We start from the raw sequence: 21,474 nt of genomic DNA on the forward strand, positions 1-21,474 counted from the left end.
AAACTGTCTTTTATTTATACTTTTGTGAAGTTAGTAAAACATGACACTAGGTTACCTAGCAACTGATAGCAAACCTTAATCAGACAGAATGTTCATCTCAGGAGTGAGGTAGATTATTTGATTTAGGAACTGGGCCAAGTCCCACCTGCAAATATTTGGTCAATTTCCTGGCTTTGTGGCTCCCAGTATATCCCCCTTTTTTGTTTTGTTTTTTCAGAGATGGGTGTTTCACTGCAGTTAGAGAAGTTGTATTTGGAGAAGGCTTTAAAGTACCTTTGCAAAGGTGAATTCAGCAAAATAACCAAATATAGTCCAATAGTCCATAATAGTAGTGGGTTATCAGCAGAACTGACAATTGTCAGAAGTTTTTGGCTTGAGCCTTTTATAGCTCAGCATATTAATATGGCATTACTTTTTATACTTCATGATTATATTTTTCTGCTGGATTGTTGAGAGAGACTGGGTATTAGAATTTCTGAGTCCCAAACTTTTTAGTTTCCATGACCTTCTGCTTTTAATATATTTTTATGTTATATAAGCTTACTTAGTTTCTTCTCTTCCAAAGTGATTTTTAAATGAGCTGCATTTTACAAAAATTCTTCAACATTCCTAGACTTCAAATGATACATATTCCCAATGGAATCGTGATACAGATGATTCCTCTTTTACTCTTCCTTTACCATTGTAATGATAAATTTTATGTATAGAACAAAGTTCACAAGCCAGATCAATATTAGGCTAGAAGTGCCTCACATGTGATTTCTGAGGTTCTACCAGACAAGGTAAAAATGGGTTGGTTTTACACACTGGTACTCATTATCTCTAGTTAGGTCCAAGATCACTCTCTCTGGGGTGCTTCACCTGTATTAGCTATTGGAGATACTCCGCAGCAAACATGAATTCAATCAGTTTTGAATGGCTTCCCAGATTGGAGAGCTTTGCTGCTTCTCTATACTTCTTGGACATCATTTTTTCAATCTTTTAGAGACATATTCATTCATTTAGACTTTATCTTGCTTTATAACCAACTGCTGGAGATGAGAGATGGCAGCAATAAACAGAAAAAAAAAACCTATGTATATAAAAGTATTTTTAGTAATTTTGTTCTAGTTATACTGATACCTATTACTACAAAGGTATGAGGCAGAGGTGGTTTATAGAGTGCTAGGATTAACTAATATTTAAATCTGGAAAAACAGCACATTTTCACTGTAGCTAAAGGGAATCCTTTTTAGTAATAAAGGTGTTTAATATTATATTGTATGAAAATAACTTAAATATCTGGTGTATGTAAAATAAGTTAAGATGCAACAGAAGTCATATCCTAAAGATGTATGTCGTTAGTTGATACAGAACTGTCTAGTAGAATTATTTGATAATACCAAATGTCCTTAGTAGAGAATAGTTATCTTTTGGTATTCATAGGGAATTAGTTCCAAGATCACATTTGGAAATAAAATCTGTAGATTCTTAAGTACTTTATTGAAATGATATATTTGTACATCACTTTGCAAACCTTAATGTATGTGTTAAGTCATCTCTACTTTATTTATAATAGCTAATACAGTGTAAATGCTACATAAATTATTCTATATTTAATAGGGAATTAAAAAAATTATTACAGATGCAGCAATTTTTCTGAACTTTTTTTAGTTGTGTTTAGATCCACAGATGAAAATCCCATGAATATGGAAGGAAAACAGCAGTAGTTATTTTAAAACAAAAAATAAAAATACCACAATGAGAAAACACGAAAATTCTCCATTCATTTCTTTTATGAACTTTAAAGCTAGGCTAGTGGATGATATGGATGATGAAATTCATCATATAGGGACAATATGACTGCTGTTGCTGCAGAGAATGTTTATTCTTTAATAGAAAACTGAAATCCCCATTATAAAATATACCACATTACTTATATATATATATAGTTTACAATACATTGATCAGTAAATACCAGATTATAGCTATTTATGCATTAAACCATATTGAATCTTAGGTATTATTTTATTTAAATTTTTCATATTATAAGAAATTCTTAAGTACTTATTCATAAACTTGAACAGTTTAGATACTAAGCAAAATATGACCATCTTAATTAAACATATCTATTTCTGCTAATTCATTCTACATATCACCGCCAAATTAATCTTATGAGGCAATAGCCTCAATCATAGTATTGCCTTAAAAGTTTTTACTTTCCTTGCCTTCTGAACAGAATGTAAAAATAATTTCTATCATCAGGCTCTATCTTTCATCAAACTTCATTCCTGATCTATATTCCATGATAAGGGACCCTTCTCTATTTTCCTCCTGATACCTCATATTACACTTATACTACCACTTCCCATTGAATTTTTTTCTCCTTCTCACTAACCATAACTTATACCTAACCTCCAAAGTTACCTTAAAAGTTATCATTATTAATCCTTTCTTGATTCACTTGGTTTACTGCAGATCATAAACTACTTTGTATAATAGAAAACATATACAGATAATATCAATGTCTAAATTTAAGCACTAATCTTCCACCTATGCATCCTGCCCGTCTCTGTTGGCAGTTCTCTCATGCCATGGCCTCAAGTCAGAACATAAAATGACAGTGTAAGGAAGTAGCTTCAACAGAACACCGTGGTAAGTGGCACCAAACATTTGTCCCCTTACAAGAGTACTGAATAAGAAGCAGAAATGGTCTCATTCAACTTTCTCAGAGCTCTAGGAAATAACAAAATAAATGCTTAACTAAGAAAAGGGAAAAACAAAATCTTGGGAAAGCTGCTTCCTCTCCAGCTTCGCAGCAATCCTGAGGAAGGCAACCCGCATCCTCATCAGGGGATCGTGGACCTAATTCTGAAGAGAGTAGAACCAGCTAATTAAAAAAAAATTGTGTTTGTCTGTTGTAACCTGCCTGAGGACAGACACAAGTCTGCTTTATCTACTTTTTCTCTTTGGAATCCCACTGAGGACAAAGAAGCAGCATGTGTGAATCCAAAAGGTAATGTGAATGAAAAGCCTGTAGCCACATGGGGCAAAGGATCACCATGAAGACGTAGAGTGAACTACCTAAAATGTATGAACTTGGCATCTTCTGCCCTCTTCAGACTTCAATCCAAAATGAATAAGCTATAGGTATCAGTTGGTCATAATCTGTGTGAAGAATGATTAACAAGCTCCAGTGTCTGCCCCCTAACTGAAGGGAAGAGTCCAGGCTCCTAAGTTAGTACCGTGGCTCTTTGTCATGTGTCCCTAAATACTTCACAGACCTCACTTACATCACGTCTCCTGTGCTGTCTTACTGTATCCACCCTGGCCAAGGTCAGCTTTATATCTTTCTTTTATTGGAGTACTTGATGCAATTACTTAGATCCTTTTATTTTAGATTCATTTGGAACTTCTTATTTCTTTCTTTTTAAACACCATCTCAAATGACTCTACTTTTATCAACCCTCCCTTCTTTGATTAGGTAGTTGTTCCTCTCATGCCTCTTTTAACATTTGCACATCTATAAATTATATGAGAACATGATTTGTATTTACCTCTTCCACTCAGATATTTATACATTTTTTGGCAGATTCTGTATTTTATAATTTTTATCTTCCTCACTTTTCCCACACTCAGTTCTTTCAATTGTGACACCTTAGTCCAAGGTGTTAGACTTAGTAACTCTCTTAGTCTGTTTATGCTTTTATAATGAATGTCTGAGGCTAGGTAATTTATAGAGACACTTATTTCTCACATTTCTGAAGGCTACTTTCATTTGTAAGGTATGCAGCTTAATGTATTTTGTTGCTTCAGTCTGAATAAACTGAGACAACTATTATACTACTCTATTTGTATTGTAAAATATTCTGCTGAGAAAATGTACACACACTTCAGGAAAAGAAAAATAGTATGCTTTTTCAAATGACAATGTAAACTTCATATGGAGAACTTTAGAGCATGTTGTATATCATAGAAAACCCACTACCTATTTTGAAAGGGCAAGGAAACTCATCCTAAAAATAGATCCTATATATCTATGTGCTAAGTAAAAAAGTTAGATAAGTCCCCTGTGGTTTATAAAATGGCTTTATGTTCCTATTCTCATGCCACAATGCAGCTAATGTTTATAAAATTTAAGATGTGTCCAGTGTCCAACACCTATTAATGATGGGCAGAACCAAATATTCAATCTAATGCTTTGCCTTCAAATTTGCAGCTGTCACCTAGAGAAGAGACCTGAAATAGAAAGATTAATTATTGTCCCAAAATAAAGGCTTTGAATTTAGTTCCTCTGAATCAAAGTCAGCTGAATTTTCCATCAGGAGGAGTGTGATTTTTACACAAATCAAAAGAATGACACAGCTATGTGGACAGTCCCATATAATGTTACTGAACTTTACAACATTAGGTAACTTTACACATTGAAATATATTAAAATTAACCATTCCACAAACCAAGAGGACATAAAGTGGTCAGATACATGAAAAATGCTAGTATCATTAGCTATCAGGGAAACAAATCAAAGCCACAGTGAAACACCACCTTATTCCACTTAAAATAGCTGTTATCAAAATGACTAGCTATTATCAAAACCAATGCTGGTGAGGATTTGGGAAACAGAGCTTTCCCCAACTGTTGATGGGAATTAGATTAGTGTACCCATTCTAGCAAACAGCATGAGAATTCCTTAAAAAATTAATAGTACAACTGCCACATTTCAAAACCCTACTCCTAGACATATATTCAAAGGAAGGAAAATCAGTCTATTGAAGAGACATACCCTCTGTTGTAGTTTAGCATTTTGCAAAGGGAACAATACAGAACAGGACATATTTTTTAATAGTCACCCAAAGAATCATATACAAAGAGTGCAGGAAATCTATCCACACATTAAAGACCAAAGACTACAGCTTAGGGCCTGGAAACTATTAGCCTGAATGAGTCTAGCTGAAGACCTAGAGCTCATAACCATGAGCTCTGTCAAGTCTAAGTGGTGGCCTGGAACCCATGTTAGTGTCTTATGCAGGCCCACTTCACCGATCTGCACTGGGAAGGCCCAGAGATCAGTGGAGGGAGCTAAGAAGTCTATACTAGAAGGATGGAGGATCTGTTCTAGCAGGCAGAGTGATCTGAACTGGAGCCAGAAAGCAATGCTCAAGGTAAGAACCAGAAAAGTACCACATCCATCCTTAGCAACAGTGATGTCCTGATCTCCTCTGAGGAGGAGGACAACCTCATTCTCATCATGAAAGCCATGCAACAAGCTTCTCCAGGGGACTGAGCTATGCTTTTTCCCTCTGGAGCCAGGAAATTATACTTAAGGTGAGGACCAGACCTCTTCAAAAGTGAACTGCAGTCATGTTCAGCAACAACAGGGTCTTGAGCTCCCCCTCAATGAGAACAACCAGGTTCACCAGGAAAGCCAGCATGCCAAGGTCTTACAATGGAATAGCCCAAGAGAACCAGCAGCTTCCAACAGTTTCTAGTAGCTTCTCCAGTTTCTCTAACAGCCTCTCAATAGTTTCTCTGTTTCTGCCCCTTATGCTGCAGGCAACAATCCTCAGGTGGGCCTCACACACACACAGCACCACACTAGTTCAGTTCAGCTAGGTGAAACAAGTTGACCGTCAGTTGGTCATCTGTCACACCCTCCCAAGTTCACTTCAGCACTATTTACAGTGGCCAAGACATAAAAGCAATTTAAATCTGTCAACTTATGCATGGAAAAAGAAAATATGGAACATAAATATAGACACAGTGGAATAGTATTCATCCATGTAAACAATTTAAATCCTGTCATGCAAAACAATAAAGATGGAAGAGAAGATCACTGTTAAGTAAATAAGCTGGACAAAGAAAAATAAGTACTGCGTGATCTCACTAGTATGGGAAAACTAAAAAAGTTGAGATAGTAGAGAAAGAGTGGAATGGTGACATCAGAGGCTGAAGAGAGCAGGGTGACAGGGGGAAGATGCTATGATTGATCAATAGGCACTAAATTGCCATCAGGAGTAAGAAGTTCTGGTGTGCAATTGAACACTAAGATTACTGTAGTTAATGGTAATGAACTGTATATTTCAAACAGCTTGTTGAAAAGAGAGTGAAGTGTCTTACTAAAATAAATTGCTAATTTGAGTTAGATATGTTAAACTGGATGCAAGCATTACACAATATATGCATGACCTGAAATGTCATATTGTACTCTTACCTATCTATAATTTTTGTTTTTATGTATCAGTTCAGCATAAATTTATATATAAAATGAAAACATCATTGGTATGTCATAAAAGGAAGTACAACCATGTAAGACCTAGCTGGAAAATAATTAGCCTTGAAAACTGGAGATGAAAACTGTCAGCCCCCATCAGCCTATCACTGCCTCTCCCGCCTTATGGAGTAGCCACCATGTGCAAAAATAGCGAAGGCACGCGAGGCAGGCATAGGGTCCCTGGGACTGGCATTTTTGTTCTCTAGGTTTCAAGGTTGGTGAACTTCTAGCTAAGCTTTATTTTTAGAGAAAGAGGGAATCATTATAAATCTATTACCATTTAAAATACTGCTATTGTCCTTTCAAGTTCAATAAAGATGACAAAGATGTAGTATACATAGTAATTATGCAAATAGCCTCAGCATTTAATAAAATGAGCATTAGGCCCATAAAACAATATACTCCTACAAAACATATTTAACCTAAAATTAGATGCAGCTCTAAAACATAAAAAATTATGACAACTTTATTTATAGTTCTCTGATTTCACTGGTTAGTAATCATTACATGGGTTTGTAATAGAATTTTTATGTTAGACCTTTTACAAAAATTTGTATTTAAGTATTTTGTATTTTAAAGTCTTGTGAATAATTTCATGTATGAGTTTGACACATGTCTCTTTCATTTTCTTTTGGGTCATTTTATTTATCTTCAAGATTTAACTCTTAAATGTGAGGGATTTTACTGAGTAAAATTAAAAGTGACATAAAAGCAATTCCCTAATGCATACCTAAAGAGAAGGAAATAAGTTGAGTGACATATTTTATGTGTTCAATATAAGGAATATGATGAATGGTGATTTTGTCATATCTGAATACAGTTTGAAGTGCAACAGTGTTAGGACCGGTGTAATTAATTTGAATGTTCTTACAAAACAATGAAACAATAGTCATAGTAGGTTGCATATAACAGGGTCCAATGTGGATTACTTGAATTTACAGGTCCAAAAAAATTGCAACAGGATTGAGCCAAGTTATTCAAAAGTTGAAACAGCATGAGCAATTCCTGCTAAGCCCAGTTAAACTCTGAGCTCCAAAGGTGAACTCTGTCTCAGCGTCTTGGAGCTTTGCGTGGCCTGCAAGAGCAGTAGCAGCTTGAACCCAGACAGAAGAGGAAGAGTAACTGCCTGGGTTTGAATTGCATTTTCACAGTGGACTCCACTTAATGAATAGAGGAACAGAGGTGGCCGGAGGAGGTCACATGTCAGGGCAATGAAGATGAAATACCAAGGCACAGGCCGCACAGGTAGACTTGCAGGCAAGCAACAAGCAAGCAAGTGACCAACAGCCAATTAACCCAACCCATCAGGTAAGGTATAAAAAAGGCATCACTATTTTTACTGTTGTTTATTCTTGTAATCATCAAATAATTAAATATACACTGTAGAAGATTTGGTAAATGTGTACAGATGTCTCAAAGAAAATAAAAGTCATCCTCAATCACGTGGCTGATAAGAAATGATTTTTCAACTTTGGAGTGATTTTAGAAAAGTCTTTCCTTTTTATTTGTCCCTCAAGTACATCTGTATTAATAGTTGATGTAAAACTATTCAATATATGAGATTTGATTCTACTTTTATTAATTCTTTATACTATATTTTAACACTGCAATTCAGTGACACTTGGTTTATAAACTTATGATTAAAAATAAAGTTACAATTTTACATTTTATAAAAACATTCACAGATTTTTAAAACATATTTTAATTATTATAGATTTAAATTATTTTATATGAGTCATTTCTAATGTTTTTCATTATGGAGAAACTTTTGTCACTTCCATATAGACTATTTTTCTTAAAAATTTTAGAATAAGGGCTGGGGAGATAGCTCAGTAGAATAGGCACTTGCCTGGCAAGCGCAAGGACCTGAGTTCAATCCCCAGTTCCAAAAAAAAAAAAAAAAAGCTAAAAAAATTTAAATCAGTTTTTTTACCAAATACAAAAATAATGGGTTTAATGCAATTAGTGATGGTGAAGATAGATTCTGTATGTTGTACTTAAACAGAGTACATCTAAAGTTCTACCATCATAGACAATAATGGCAGCAAATTTCAGATCATTTTATTTTTATTCAATAATATTTTCTCTATTATTTATTTGTAATTTTTTTCCTTCTATCAGGAACAGACACTGATTTGATCCATTAAGGCATGGTATTATTCACTTTCCATACAAAACAATGCTTTTATTGAATTAATCTAACTTTAGTTTTCCCAACTCAATAGTGTTACATATTTTTAAATTGTGGTAAAATTTAAATGATATAAAATTAACTAACAACCAAGTTTAGTGTACAGTTGAGTAGTGTTAAGTACATATTTTTGTGCCGTATCTGCAGATCTGTTTTCATGTTATTAAACTAAAACTCCACACTCACTAAATAATCTCCCACCTCTTCTCCCTACATCCCGGCAGTTACCATTCCTTTTTCCGTCTCTGCCAGTTTGCCTGTTGTAGGTAGCTAAAGTTAGTGGAATCATATAACATTTGTCCTTTTATAACTGGCCTATTTAACCTAGCCTAATGTTCTTGGAGTTCATATATATCGTGAAATGTATTTAGTTTTCTGTATAAGATGAACAACATTGCATTAAATGTATATACCCATTTGGTTATCTATTCATTTGCTCAGGCAACTGGGTTGCTTCTAGCTCTGAATGTCGTGAACAGGGCTGCTATGAGCACAGATGAATAGAAAGCCCTCCCATCTCTAGCTTCCATTTTCTTAAGCATAGACTCAGAAAAGGAATTGCTGGATTATGTAATTTTATTTTAATTTTTGGAAGGACCATCTTGTTTTACATAGCAACTACAGCATTTTATATTTCCACTAAGAATGCGGGGGGGGGAGGTCAATTTTCAATTTTGAAAATACTTACAGTGTGTTGTTTTGATAGCCACCAGAATGGGAGTCATGTGGGAAAACATTTCACCCTTGATTTGTATTTCTTGAATGATCAGCGGTATTGTGCATCTTTCATGTTTGTTCTCTATTGTAGTAGATCTTTTTGGATCAATGCCAATCCAAATCCCTTGCCCATTTTTTAATTGGGTTATTTGTTGTTAGTGTTGTGTGAGTTCTTCACATATTTTATCATGAAGTAAGTGCACATATGGCAAAGTATTTCCATCAAAACAATGTAATACCAGCCTAAACTAAGACATATATGTCCATCAAGAGAACAGAGAGCTCAGAAAAATAATTTCACATATGTGGCCTATTTTTTATAAGCATAATTCCATAGGTTGCTTTTCCACATACTGATTATATCATTTGTTATATAGATTTTAATTTAAGTAATGTGTAATTTATTTATTTTTACTTTTAATGTTTGGTATTTTCATATCTAAAAATACCAAATTCAATGTTTTGAACATTTTTCCTGTTTTCTCCTAAGAGCTTTATAATTTTATGTCTTATGCTTAAGTCTTTGATTCATCTTGAGTCAATTTTACATATTGTGTTGAATAAAGCAAGGCAACAAATGTTTTCATGCAGGTGACCAGTTTATCCAAAGTCATTTAGTTAAAAGTCTGCCCATTGTCCATTAAATGATTTTGGCATGCTTTAAGAAAAGAAATAGGCCATGTATGCAAAATTATTTTCTGAGCTCTCTGTTTTCTTGATGGACATATATGTTTTGTTTAGGCTGGTATCACATTGTTTTGATGGAAATAGCTGTGCAATACGTGCACTTAGTGCTTAATAATGATTATGATATATTTATTAATATCAAACTATTTATTATAGTTCTTAAAATAGCTATTATGTAAACACATGCCATTATTTTAGCATTAGTAGACTAAGCTCACTAATATCATTTAGTGATATTATTATCATTTAATATCATGTTAATGTTTATATTACTAAATATGTAAATGTGTATTCCTGCACATGTGTACATTTATGAGTATATTTATAATATTAATTTGGTGTTTTCAAGCATTTGTGGTGCATTTTTATCAATAACATAATAACTAGTTGTGTATAAATTAACCAAGCTGGTTCAGAATTTTTACAACAAATAATTTAGAAAATTTGTTAGAAAATATTTGTAGTTTTACAGAAAGTTTTCATTTCTATTATTTTGTTTTAGCAATATCTTCAAGTGAGCAATTGTTTTTGCTCATGAGACGTTGCTCATAGTAGTGAAAAAATTGAAAGTCATTCAGTTATTTTCAATGTAGATGTAATATATTCCATTGTTTTGATATATCTGTAAAGACATAAACAAAGAGTAACAATTGCTACTCCAAGGAATATAATTAAATAAAATAGCAATTTTATTTGCTATTTTCTCCCATTTTGCAGGATTAGGGATTGAATTTAGGAACACTCTACTGCTCCCCAGATTCCTGGCTGCTTTTATTTTTATTGTGAGAAAATGTCATCCTGATTTGCTCAGAATGTCTTCCAACAAAAACTTCTACTTTTACAGTTTTTCATTGTTTGAAAAGTTTACTTATTCACATAGTAAAAATTGTAAATTCATATAAGGAGAATCAAGACATTTTTAATCAATTCTAGTTACTAATAAATTCTCATAAATCAAGTAATTTGGGGAATATCAAAAATAGTAAAACAAATAATTTATTTCAATTTTACTTTCACTACTGTATTTCTACAATTAATTGGCCCAGATTTTTGTTAAGTGAAGTGGATAACTTAATGTAGAATATCAGTACACACGTCTGTATGTGCATGCATTTTACTCTAGATTTTTATCTTTATATTTTAGGTTAACTTTTGTTTTGCATATTCTACTTTAAAATAATTTGAAAGGGAAAGTACTGCTGAAATGTGCATGATATGAAGAGCTACTGCACCCTCTTCCAGAGAAACTAATTGTAAATGATGAAAATGATTAAAACCAAACAGTTTAGGTAACTGAAAAATGAGCAAGAGGAATACTCCAAATGATTAAAAATTTATTTAAGAAAATAAATTTCAGTAAGAACAGGGAGAGTCTGTGGTACTTGTGTTGGAACTTGTTGTCAAAATCACAATACAAGGGCCGGGGGTTTGATCCCCAGGGCCTGCTATTCTGGTCTCACCCCCGGGTACATCCTGGGAAGGCAATTAAGACTGCACATGGTGGTGTGTGCCTGTAATCCCAGCTCTTGGGAGGCTGTAAACAGGTAGATCACTACAAGTCCAATCTAGTAGTAAAACCCTGAACACCCTGTAGACCCTTCCCTAAAGTACAAAAAAAAAAACAAAAAACAAAAAACAAAAAAAAAATCACAATGCAATACCACTGGACTCTCACTGGAATGATTACTATGAAAACTCAGAATTCTCAGGCTCAGTATAACATAAAATCCATTTTTTTCAGCTACAGCCAAGAAGACGCACCTCCTGCTCCCCTCAAGTCCCAATCTAGAAATTCCAAGGACAGAAAGATCACTGTAACCATTAATCCTGACATGGCAAAGTCATTGGACTAAGAAAACCTAGCAGATTATTAAAGTATGTCTGGCAGTGTCTGGTTGGTCATGGAGGTTCAGCCCTTGGTATCACTCATGGTCCCTCTGCCATTCTTCCCTGACACCATTGCTTGGCTAGGCTTCCCAGCTGCCATGAACTGAGTGCCTTTGCTTCTCTACATCTTGCCCCCATGCTGGTTATGCCTTTCAGCCATCCAATATGAGACTGAGAACAGGAGACAAATAAACTTTTCCTCCTTTCAGTAGGGCACTGTGTCCAGCAATGGGAGAGCTGGCTAACATAGTCACCTACCAGCATTTCCTTTGGCCCTAGCCCCATGTTGCAGGGACCTACCATAGGCAGGTGATGCTGAGGTGTCTCAGGCTTCATTCTTCTAATCAGCCATTATTTGTAGATCAGGAAGTGTACTCCATGTGCAGTAGGTTTAGAATCCTGGGCTCTAATCACTCTTGGTTTAGCTCCTTATCAGATGGCAGTACCCCAAGAAGAAAATGGGAAGTTGAAAAGATCTGGGTCACTGACTCCTTTTCTTTCTTTTTCTTTCTTTCTTTCTTTCTTTCTTTCTTTCTTTCTTTCTTTCTTTCTTTCTTTCTTTCTTTCTTGGAATTGAACCCAAGACCTCATGCTTGCCAGCTGGGTGCTGTGCCACTGAGCTATATCCCCAGCCTGGGTCACCATCTTAAGACAGCACCTTGCTCATAGCACAGATATGCTGCTCTAATATGCAGCTGTGTTTTAAAATAATAGCCAATCTTTATGCCTAACATAGAGGCAAGCCATAAGAGCACAGGGCTCTATAGTTCTTCCTTAAGGGACTGATTTTGTATAGAGCAAAGGAGAGTGCTGGAGAACACCGGAGACCTGAGTGACCAGCAAGTTAAAAGTTTGTACCCAAGTTATAATTAAAAACCAAATATGTAACAGAAAGAATATTAAAAAGAAAACAGGTGAGGCCTCGCCAAAGTTGAAAGACTGACCCCAAAGATCTGCAAAGGGACTGGGATGGTAATTAGCTTAGCTGCAGAGTGATTCATATAGTGAGGAATTCTGTAAAAGAGCTGAGAAATCAGGCGCCAAACAGTAGACATTAATTTCTGGATATGATGCCAAGGGACACAGATGAACTAGAAACTTAAAATACAGAAATACACACACAGTAAAACAGAACCTGAGTGAAGCCCCTGTCGTAAAGGAGAGACTGTCACACCTAGGGCTAAAGTTGCATCCTCTGCTGAATGACTTCAAAGGCTGTACAATTTGGACAAATTAATTACACTGAAATAGCAACTAGGACTAAACATATGAACAAAGTCAACAATAATATGGGGAAGAATGGGGGACTTGATGCCCAGCATTTCACTATACCATCTAATATGACCAACTGGTATGAAGAAATTGTGAGGCATGCAAAGACACGGTGGGACCCATACATAAGAAGCACACAGGCAACACAGACTTTTGATAGATTCTAAGTGTTGTAACTATCAGCCAAAACTTTTACTAGTGTCATTAAAACTATGTTCCAAGAACTAAAGCATGTTAAATAATTTAAATAACACTAAAATCATTAAAGAAACATTTGATAGCAATATCTCATCAAGTAGAAGTTTAAAATTTTCTGGTTATTATTATCCAATATTGTGGATAAAAAGGACATATTCCTCAAAACACATACTTATCAAACTACATAATGAAAAAATAAAATATCTGTTAGACTTATGGCCAGTAAGAAGAATGAACTAGAAACTGAAAATTATTCAACTAAGGGAAGTTCTGAATCTGATGGCTTAAAATAAATTCTATAAAAAATACAATACTGCTAATATTTCTCAAAATTTCAAGATAGCCAAAAAATCTAAACAATAACCAAAACAAGAAAGCCATATGATTCACATTTTCTGACTTACAAACTTATTAAAAAGTTACGGTAATCAAATACATGTGTACTAGCATAATAAAAGACATAAAAACCAGATTAGAATCCCAGAGATAAACCCTCTAACATATGATCACATAGGGTTGACAGGTATCCAAAATCATTCAGTGAAGAGGAGTGTTCTTCTCAATTAATGATGCTGGAAGGGCTAGCTAGATAGATAGCTCCGCAGACTAAGCACCTGCTTAGGCAAGCGCAGGGACTGGGGTTCAATCCCCAGTACCAGATGCTGCACCAGCCCTGCCCCTTGCTTGCTGAGCTGGCCACCAAGTCCAGGCATGGTGATACACACCTATAACCCCAGTGCTGGGGAGGCTGCAAACAAGAGGATCAGTACAAGTCCTAGCTACATAGTGAGACCCTGTACTAAATACATAAAAAAATAAAATAAATAAAATAAATGATGCTGGAGAAGTAGATATCCCCATGTAATGAAACATGATTTCTGCACAATGCTACATACAAAAGTTAACCCAAAATGGATCAAAGACTAAATACAATCCTAAAATTATATAGATTTTAAAAGAAAACATAGACCAAAACTTTACAACATTGAACTTGGCAATAATTTTTCCATTTGACATCAGTGATATGAACAAAAGAAAAAAAGACAAATAGAAAGATGTGAAAAGTTTTGAACTGTGTTCATCAAAAGACTATAGCAACATAGTCAAAAAGCATCTCACAGAATAGAACAGAATATTTGTCCATGATGCACCTAATTAGTGTAGTACCCAAAATACCCAGAAAACTTCTAAAACTCAACAAGAAAATAGCAACCCGATTTAAGATGGGCAAAAGAGACCAGAAATGACTAATAAGCACCTAAAAGATGCTTAACATCATTAATCTTCAGGAAAATTCAAAACAAAATTGTAATATAAAACTCCACTTGTAATCCATTAGAATACTTAACTATCATTAACCACGAAGCAAGTTTTGATGTGGATATGGAGCAGTGGTACCTTAGTTCATGAACTGAATTCTCCATGATTCTGGTACTAAACTGAACTGGATGAGAACTGAATCAAATTTCTCCATCAGGTTGACATTAATCCTCACCACTGAACTTGATTTGATTCCATTCAACTTGGCTTTTGTGACCAGAGTCATGGAAAGAATCGAGTTCATGAAGTAAGGCACTCTGATAATTAGAAACTTTGTGCTCTGTTAGTGGAGATGTAACATGGTACCAAAGCTGTAGAAAACATCATAGCAGTTCCTTTAAACAAGTCTATTTCTGGGGAAATATGCTGAAGAATTGCAAGCAGAGTCTCACCGAGATATTCATATACCCACACCAGTATTATATATGATAGCTAAAATGTGGAAACAAGCAACTGGTCCATTGATCATAAATGGATAATCAAAATATGGCACAAGCATACAAGGGAGTATTATTCAGCCCTAAAATTGAAGAAACTTTTGACATAGTTATGACGTGAATGAATTTAGGGCATTATAGTAAATGATATAAGCTTGCCAGAAAAAATAAATACTGTATGATTTCATTTATTCCAGATACATAATTTATGTAGACATACAATTCATATAGGCAGAACGTAGAATGGCTATTTTTGGGGTAAGGTGATGGAGAAAAAAAAGAATTATTGTTTAATAGTATAGAGTTCACTTACCCAACATGAAAATAATTTTCTATATGGATAGTGTTGGTGATTATCAGCAACTGATTTGTACACTGAAAATACAATTATGTGATGTTTGGTAAATTTATTAAAATAAAATTAAGTGGAAAGAATCTACTGTATTTTTAGTTACTAGTAGTGACCATCTAAAAATAAACTGAAAAAAAAAGAAGAAAAGAAAAAGAAACTGGGAGGGCCAACCAAATAGCTCAGTGGATTAAAGCACCTGCAAGCAGGCCCAGGGGCCTGGAGTTCAATCCCCAAGCTTGACGTGCCAGCCCCGCCCCCAGGGCATGCTGAGCTGGCAACTGAGATGGGGCATGGTGACACATGCCTATAATCTCAGCAATTGGGAGGCTGTAAGCAGGAGAATCACTAAGTGTCTGATCTAGTAGTAAGACCCTCAACACCCTGTATACCCTTTCCTAAAATACAGAAAAAAATTAAAAGCATGTGTGCTACAAGTTATATAATTAAAAAGTGTACAGAAAATCATCAAATGCAAAAAAAATTGAAAATAATTTGTTTCAAATAGAGGAATATCTATATATAATATAAAAAATGAAATTTTACAATTGAATTATGAAAAAGGATTGAAATAAAACAATGAATTGAATAGAAATTTATTCAAAGGTGTTATGCAAATGGATAATAAACACATAAGAATGTTTAATATCACTGTTTATTAGGGATATGAAAATTAAAATCACAAACTTTTAAAAATTCATAACGATAAAGGCAGCTGTGATAATAATATTTCAGGCACTATCTAATATAAAGCATGAAAAAAATACAGAGAAATAAGAATTGCTTGTACACTGCTAGAAGGGATTAAAAATGGTATTTGGAAAATAGTTTAGCAGTTCTGTTAAACATAGTCTTCACTGACATAGCAATTCCACTGCTAGATATTCAATAATAATGAAAACACATGTTCACATAAAAACCTGAGAATTAATTTCCATTGGCACATAACTAATGCTAGTTAAAAAATGGAAATGTCCCACTAACCATCAGTAATGAATAGATAAATATGGTCTATTCATATATTCATATGGTATATTCATGGTTATTTGGTAAAATAGGATAAAATATAGATACATGCTATGATGCCATTGAAATAGAAAAAACACACTAGATGAACCAGTCATCAGAAGTAATGTATTATGTCACTCATTTATATAAAATAGTCAGCATTGATAAACCATAAAAAAAGAATGTAAATTACTCATTTCAAGGAGCTTGAGGATGGGAAATTGAGAATTGACACTGTATGAGTAGAAAGTTTACCTTTTTTAAAAAAGAAAGTTTGCTTTTGATGAAATTAAAATGTTTTAAAGTTCAATTTGACAATGGTTATATGACTTTTTGAATGTACTAACGGCTTTGATTTGTGCATTGTACACCATCTAATTTTGTGCAGTGTGTATCATAATTGTGTGTATTCATAGCATGTAACTTTTGTGGCAAAAATCCTGCTATGTCTGGTTCCTAACGCTCTGTGTTATCTCTGCATAATTGGCCATAAGGGATAGTATTAGACATTAGAAACCACACTCTGAAACTCATAATGATGTTTGTCGTAAGGATACTGTTGAAGAGAGCGTTTAGTGCCTCTTGTCTGCCTATGATGTATGAATAGCTATATTGGCAATTGTCACTTACTCATAGTAATATTATAGTTATATATCTCAGATATTTGGTTTGAATGCATCTCAAATATCCTTAACTATACAAAACAAATAGACCCTCTCCTTGGCAATTTGAAAGTTTACATCAGGATATGTGAATCAATATTAATAGGTGAATTAAAACAGAAGGCATTAGGATATATTCCTAGCTCCATTTAATTAGTGTGTATATTTTGTTTCCTTTTAAATTTAACATACACAGTTTTTCATGCTTCATATTTTATTTATCCTTTTAAAGAGATTTAGCTGTTTTCTGGACAAGATGATAATATAACACATCAAATTAAGAATGAAAGGCCACCCAAATAGCTCAGTGGATTGAAGCGCCTGCATGCAGGCACAATGGTCAGGTTCGATCCCTGGGCCTGCCATACCAGCCCCACCCCTGGGGCACTCTAAGACTGCAATTGAGACTGGGTGTGGTGGCGTGCACTTGTAATCCCAGCATTTGGGAGGTTGTAAACAGGAGAATCACTATGAGTCCAATCTAGTAGGGAAAGCCTTAACACTCTTTAGGCCCTTCCCTAAAATAAAAAAAATAGAGAGAGAGAGAGAGAGAGAGAGAGAGAGAGAGAGAGAGAGAGAGAGAGAAAATCTGTTCACACACTAAAGGCCAAAGAATCTAGCTGAGTGCCTGGATCCTGTGACAATGTCTTCCGTGAGTCCAACTACAGACCTACAGCCCATGAAAAATCTCCTCTGGGAAGGCCCAAATGTCAGTGGTGGAAGATAGAAGGTCTATGACAGCAGGAAAAATATCTGTACTAGCAGGCTGAAGTATCTGAACAGGATCCAAATAGCAATGCTCAAAGAAAGAACCAGAGCTCCCCCAAAACATACCACATCTGTCCTTAGTAACAGTGAGCTCCTGAGCTCCTCTGACAATAAGGAAAGCTGAGTTCTCATCAGGAAAACCAACATGACAAGTTTTCAATGAAGCTGAGCACCACACAATGTTACCCTCTATAGCCAGGAAGCAATGCTCAAAGTGAGGATCAGAGCTCCTCCAAATGAACCGTAGACTTTGTCAGCAATAATGAGGTACCAAGCTCCTCCTCTGAGGATAGCCAAGTTCATCAGATAAGCCAGCATGTAAAAGTCCTCCAGAAGAACAGCCCAAGAGAACCAGCATCTCCCCAACAGCTTCCCAGCAGCTTTTATCAGCTCCCATCAGTCTCCACAAGCAGCTAAATACTTTTTTCAAAACATTGTTAACTCTTAAAAGAACATAGGAAAACAAAGATGTGTTTGCAAAGAAAGGTATAGGCCATGGGAACTGGAATTCAAATGAGCATTGATACATGTGAAGTGGGCTTTACCCAAAATTTTATTTCTCACACTATAAACATTTATCTCATTCTAAGCTAGAACACATTAGCAGTTCATAACAGTTTAAGATTCAGGTGAATCCTCCTCCTCGTGAGGTAGAACTCATGAATAAGAAGTATGTGCTAGTTTGTGTCGTCTAATTCCAGATAAATGCAGGAAAGCAGCATCAATTACTCCTGATCCGGCATTATATGGTTTTTGTGTCATCTGAATAAAAGCTAAATTTTGTTCACATATGTACGTCTTGTACTTAGCGAAGGACAGTTGTACAGCAAAGATTTGCAATAGGGAAAGGAAGAAGTCATTTTAATTAAGGTTTTAGAAAATAACCCGAATCTGTTCACATTTCCTCCCTTGCATGTTCAGATCACAGGTATCTCTGTGAAACTTCTTGTGTGCATTTAATTTTGTCAGACTCAAACGTGCTTTCTTGTGTTTACTTTGCAATCAAAATAAAGTGGACATATGAGTATGGTAAATAAAATTTGGAGTAAATATTTGATGAGAGTATTCTTTCAATACTGCAGCTGAAATTTCCTTACTTTGATGATTATGGTTGAGTGCTAAAGACCTCATAGTGAAATCAAATACATATTTGAAAGTGAAGATTTGTAATCATTTTTCCAAAATGTTTTTAGTTCCTGTTATGGTTGGTCTCTAGGTGTCCCCCCAAAACCTCATACAGCCATGGGGCAGACTTGTAGAGTTTGTGATTGACTCATGATCACTGGGATTATGGGTGATCCAACGCTGGGAATATGGTTCTGAGTGCTGCTGGGATTATAGGTATGAGTGTTACACCAGTCTGAGGCAGAGAGCCTGAGTGTGATATAAGAGAGACAGAGAGATAGACTTCCTCTCTGTTGCTGTTGTTGCTGCTACTCCTCCATTTTTCTCATGCTTTCTGCTACCACCATGAACTGCTGCCCTCTGCGATGTGCCAGTCTGCCTTGGGGCCAGCTGAGTATGGACTGAAGCCTCCAGTGACTCTGAGCTAAATAAACTTTTCCTTCCCTAATTTGAGTGTTGGATAGTCGTCCCAGAAATGAGAGAAGAGTAACTGAGACAATTTCTTAGAGGTTTGCAATGTTGAATAAGTAAAAATTTCACATTAAAATGTTTTTATTTTGAATGGCACCATTACCCAATAAATAATTGTTGACACTTATTCTCATCCAGTATGAACACTCTTGTTGTTTCCTTGTCCATAATAGGTTAGCAAACTATCTGAAATAGGAAAGTTTTCAAAAACTCCTCTTATTATTTTAGTCCACATTCAATACTGCTAGGACAAGGCATATTTACAGATAAAGTTAAAGAAGAAGGTAGATGAAAAGAAGTTTCTGGGATTTCTTGTTCAAGTTTAGATCACTACAGAATATAAACCTTTCTAATATGGGAGGTTGTGAGGGAGTAATTTAACTGCATGCAATCTGGATCAACTACAATAGAAATTAAAGGGAAGAAAAGCAAAAGATGAAAATGACTAAATTGTGATCCACCCGGCCACTGCTGCTGGACTGCAGTGACATCCTGCAGCTGATCAAAGAACTAGCTAAATAGAATATATGGAAGACCAAGTGATATTAACAGAGAAAGATCTGCTAGAGGATGGCTTTGGAGAGCACCCCTTCTACCACTGCCTGGTTGCAGAAGTGCCCAAGGGGCACTGGACTCCAGAAGGACACAGCACTGTTGGTTTTGCCATGTACTACTTTACCTATGACCCATGGATTGGAAAATTACTGTATCTTGATGACTTCTTCATGATGAGTATTATAGAGGTTTTCATATAGGATCAGAAATTTTGAAGAATCTAAGCTAGGTAGCCATGAAGTGTTGCTGCAGCAGCATGCACTTCTTAGTAACAGAATGGAATGAACCATCTATCAACTTCTACAAAAGAAGAGGTGCTTCTGATCTGTCCAGTGAAGAGGCCTGGAGGCTCTTCATGATTGACAAGGAATACTTGCTAAAAATGGCAGCAGAGGAGTGAGGTGTGCTGGTGTAGATGATGACAACCTCCATTCTATTTTAGAATAGATTTTCAACTTACCTTGCTTTTTGTCCTGTTTGTAGTGAAATAACAGAATGAGCACCCATTCCAAAGCTTTATTACCAGTGGTGTTGTTGCATGTTTGAAATGTGGTCTATTTCAAATGCAGTGATTTGTGCCATTTGGAGTCAGATTTCTCCTTGAACATCTTTTGGTAAACAACAAGGTGGTGTGATCTTCATATGAAAAAACTTCATTATTGTGAGTCATTTAAATGTGCACAAGGTACACACTGGCACTTAGAGTTTGTTTTGATTCTTTTTAACAAACTACCCTGTGATTTAAAAAAAAAACCCGGAAAAATATCTGGGAGAATGCATAGAGCAACTTTATTTCACAAAGGGGACAGATCCAGTAGTAAATTCTAAGGAAAGTGAGATAGAAGATGAGACCATGCGACCTTAGTTAACTATTAGGTCTTCAGAAAGGATTTCATGGGAAAGAGAAAAGAAGCGATTGTTACATGGTAGAAGGGAAGTAAAAATAAAGAGAACTAGAGCAGAAACATGAATGCTTTATGACATAGAACAAATTATTTATAAAATCTCAATAGAAAGGGGATGTGTGTGCCTTAGGCACTGGAAAGCAGCTGCGGCAAATGGGGAGGGGCATGAAGGGCAAAAGAAAAATAATTACAGAACAAGAGGGAGCTTTTTAAATAATTCAATAATCATAACAAAAAGATATGTTGGTGAAGTCTTCATAGAGTAACATTAAAAGATCAAAAAATGTGGCCATCAGAGATGGAAGTTACATAGAGAAATTTCCCATTAAGGGATGGTTTTAGTTCAAGTTCATAGAAAAGTACTATTGGGTTGCTAAATAATCTGGATGCAAATTAGTTCTGAGGAGTGTCTTGAAGAAACAAGAGGAAGACAGAATTGGAAAAGATAGTAACTAGAATAATTAGAACAATTTTTTAGAAACAAATCTTGAAGAACTCATATAACCTAGTTTTGCCTTACTATACAGTTGTTTGCAAAAATAATCTGAAAAAAAGGTCTAACTTGAACAAATGCTTCACCAAAGAAGACATACAAATGTCAAATAAGTGTACAAAAAGATATTCTATAACATTTCCTAGGACAAATGCCAATTAAAAGCATGACAGAGGGCT

General features: G+C 35.2%; 1 protein-coding gene and 1 pseudogene across 1 annotated transcript in view; one reads left to right on the forward strand and one right to left on the reverse strand.

Annotated features, from left to right (window-relative positions):
* The window catches only part of Spag16 (sperm associated antigen 16), a 1,217,230-nt gene that overhangs the window by 493,977 nt on the left and 701,779 nt on the right, over window positions 1-21,474 (reverse strand). The gene's annotated exons all lie outside the window — the stretch shown is intronic.
* On the forward strand, window positions 19,831-20,336 carry LOC111815425 (annotated as a pseudogene).

The sequence above is a fragment of the Octodon degus genome, unplaced genomic scaffold, assembly GCF_000260255.1.
Source record: "Octodon degus isolate 3935 unplaced genomic scaffold, OctDeg1.0 scaffold00016, whole genome shotgun sequence".
NCBI lineage: Eukaryota > Metazoa > Chordata > Mammalia > Rodentia > Octodontidae > Octodon > Octodon degus.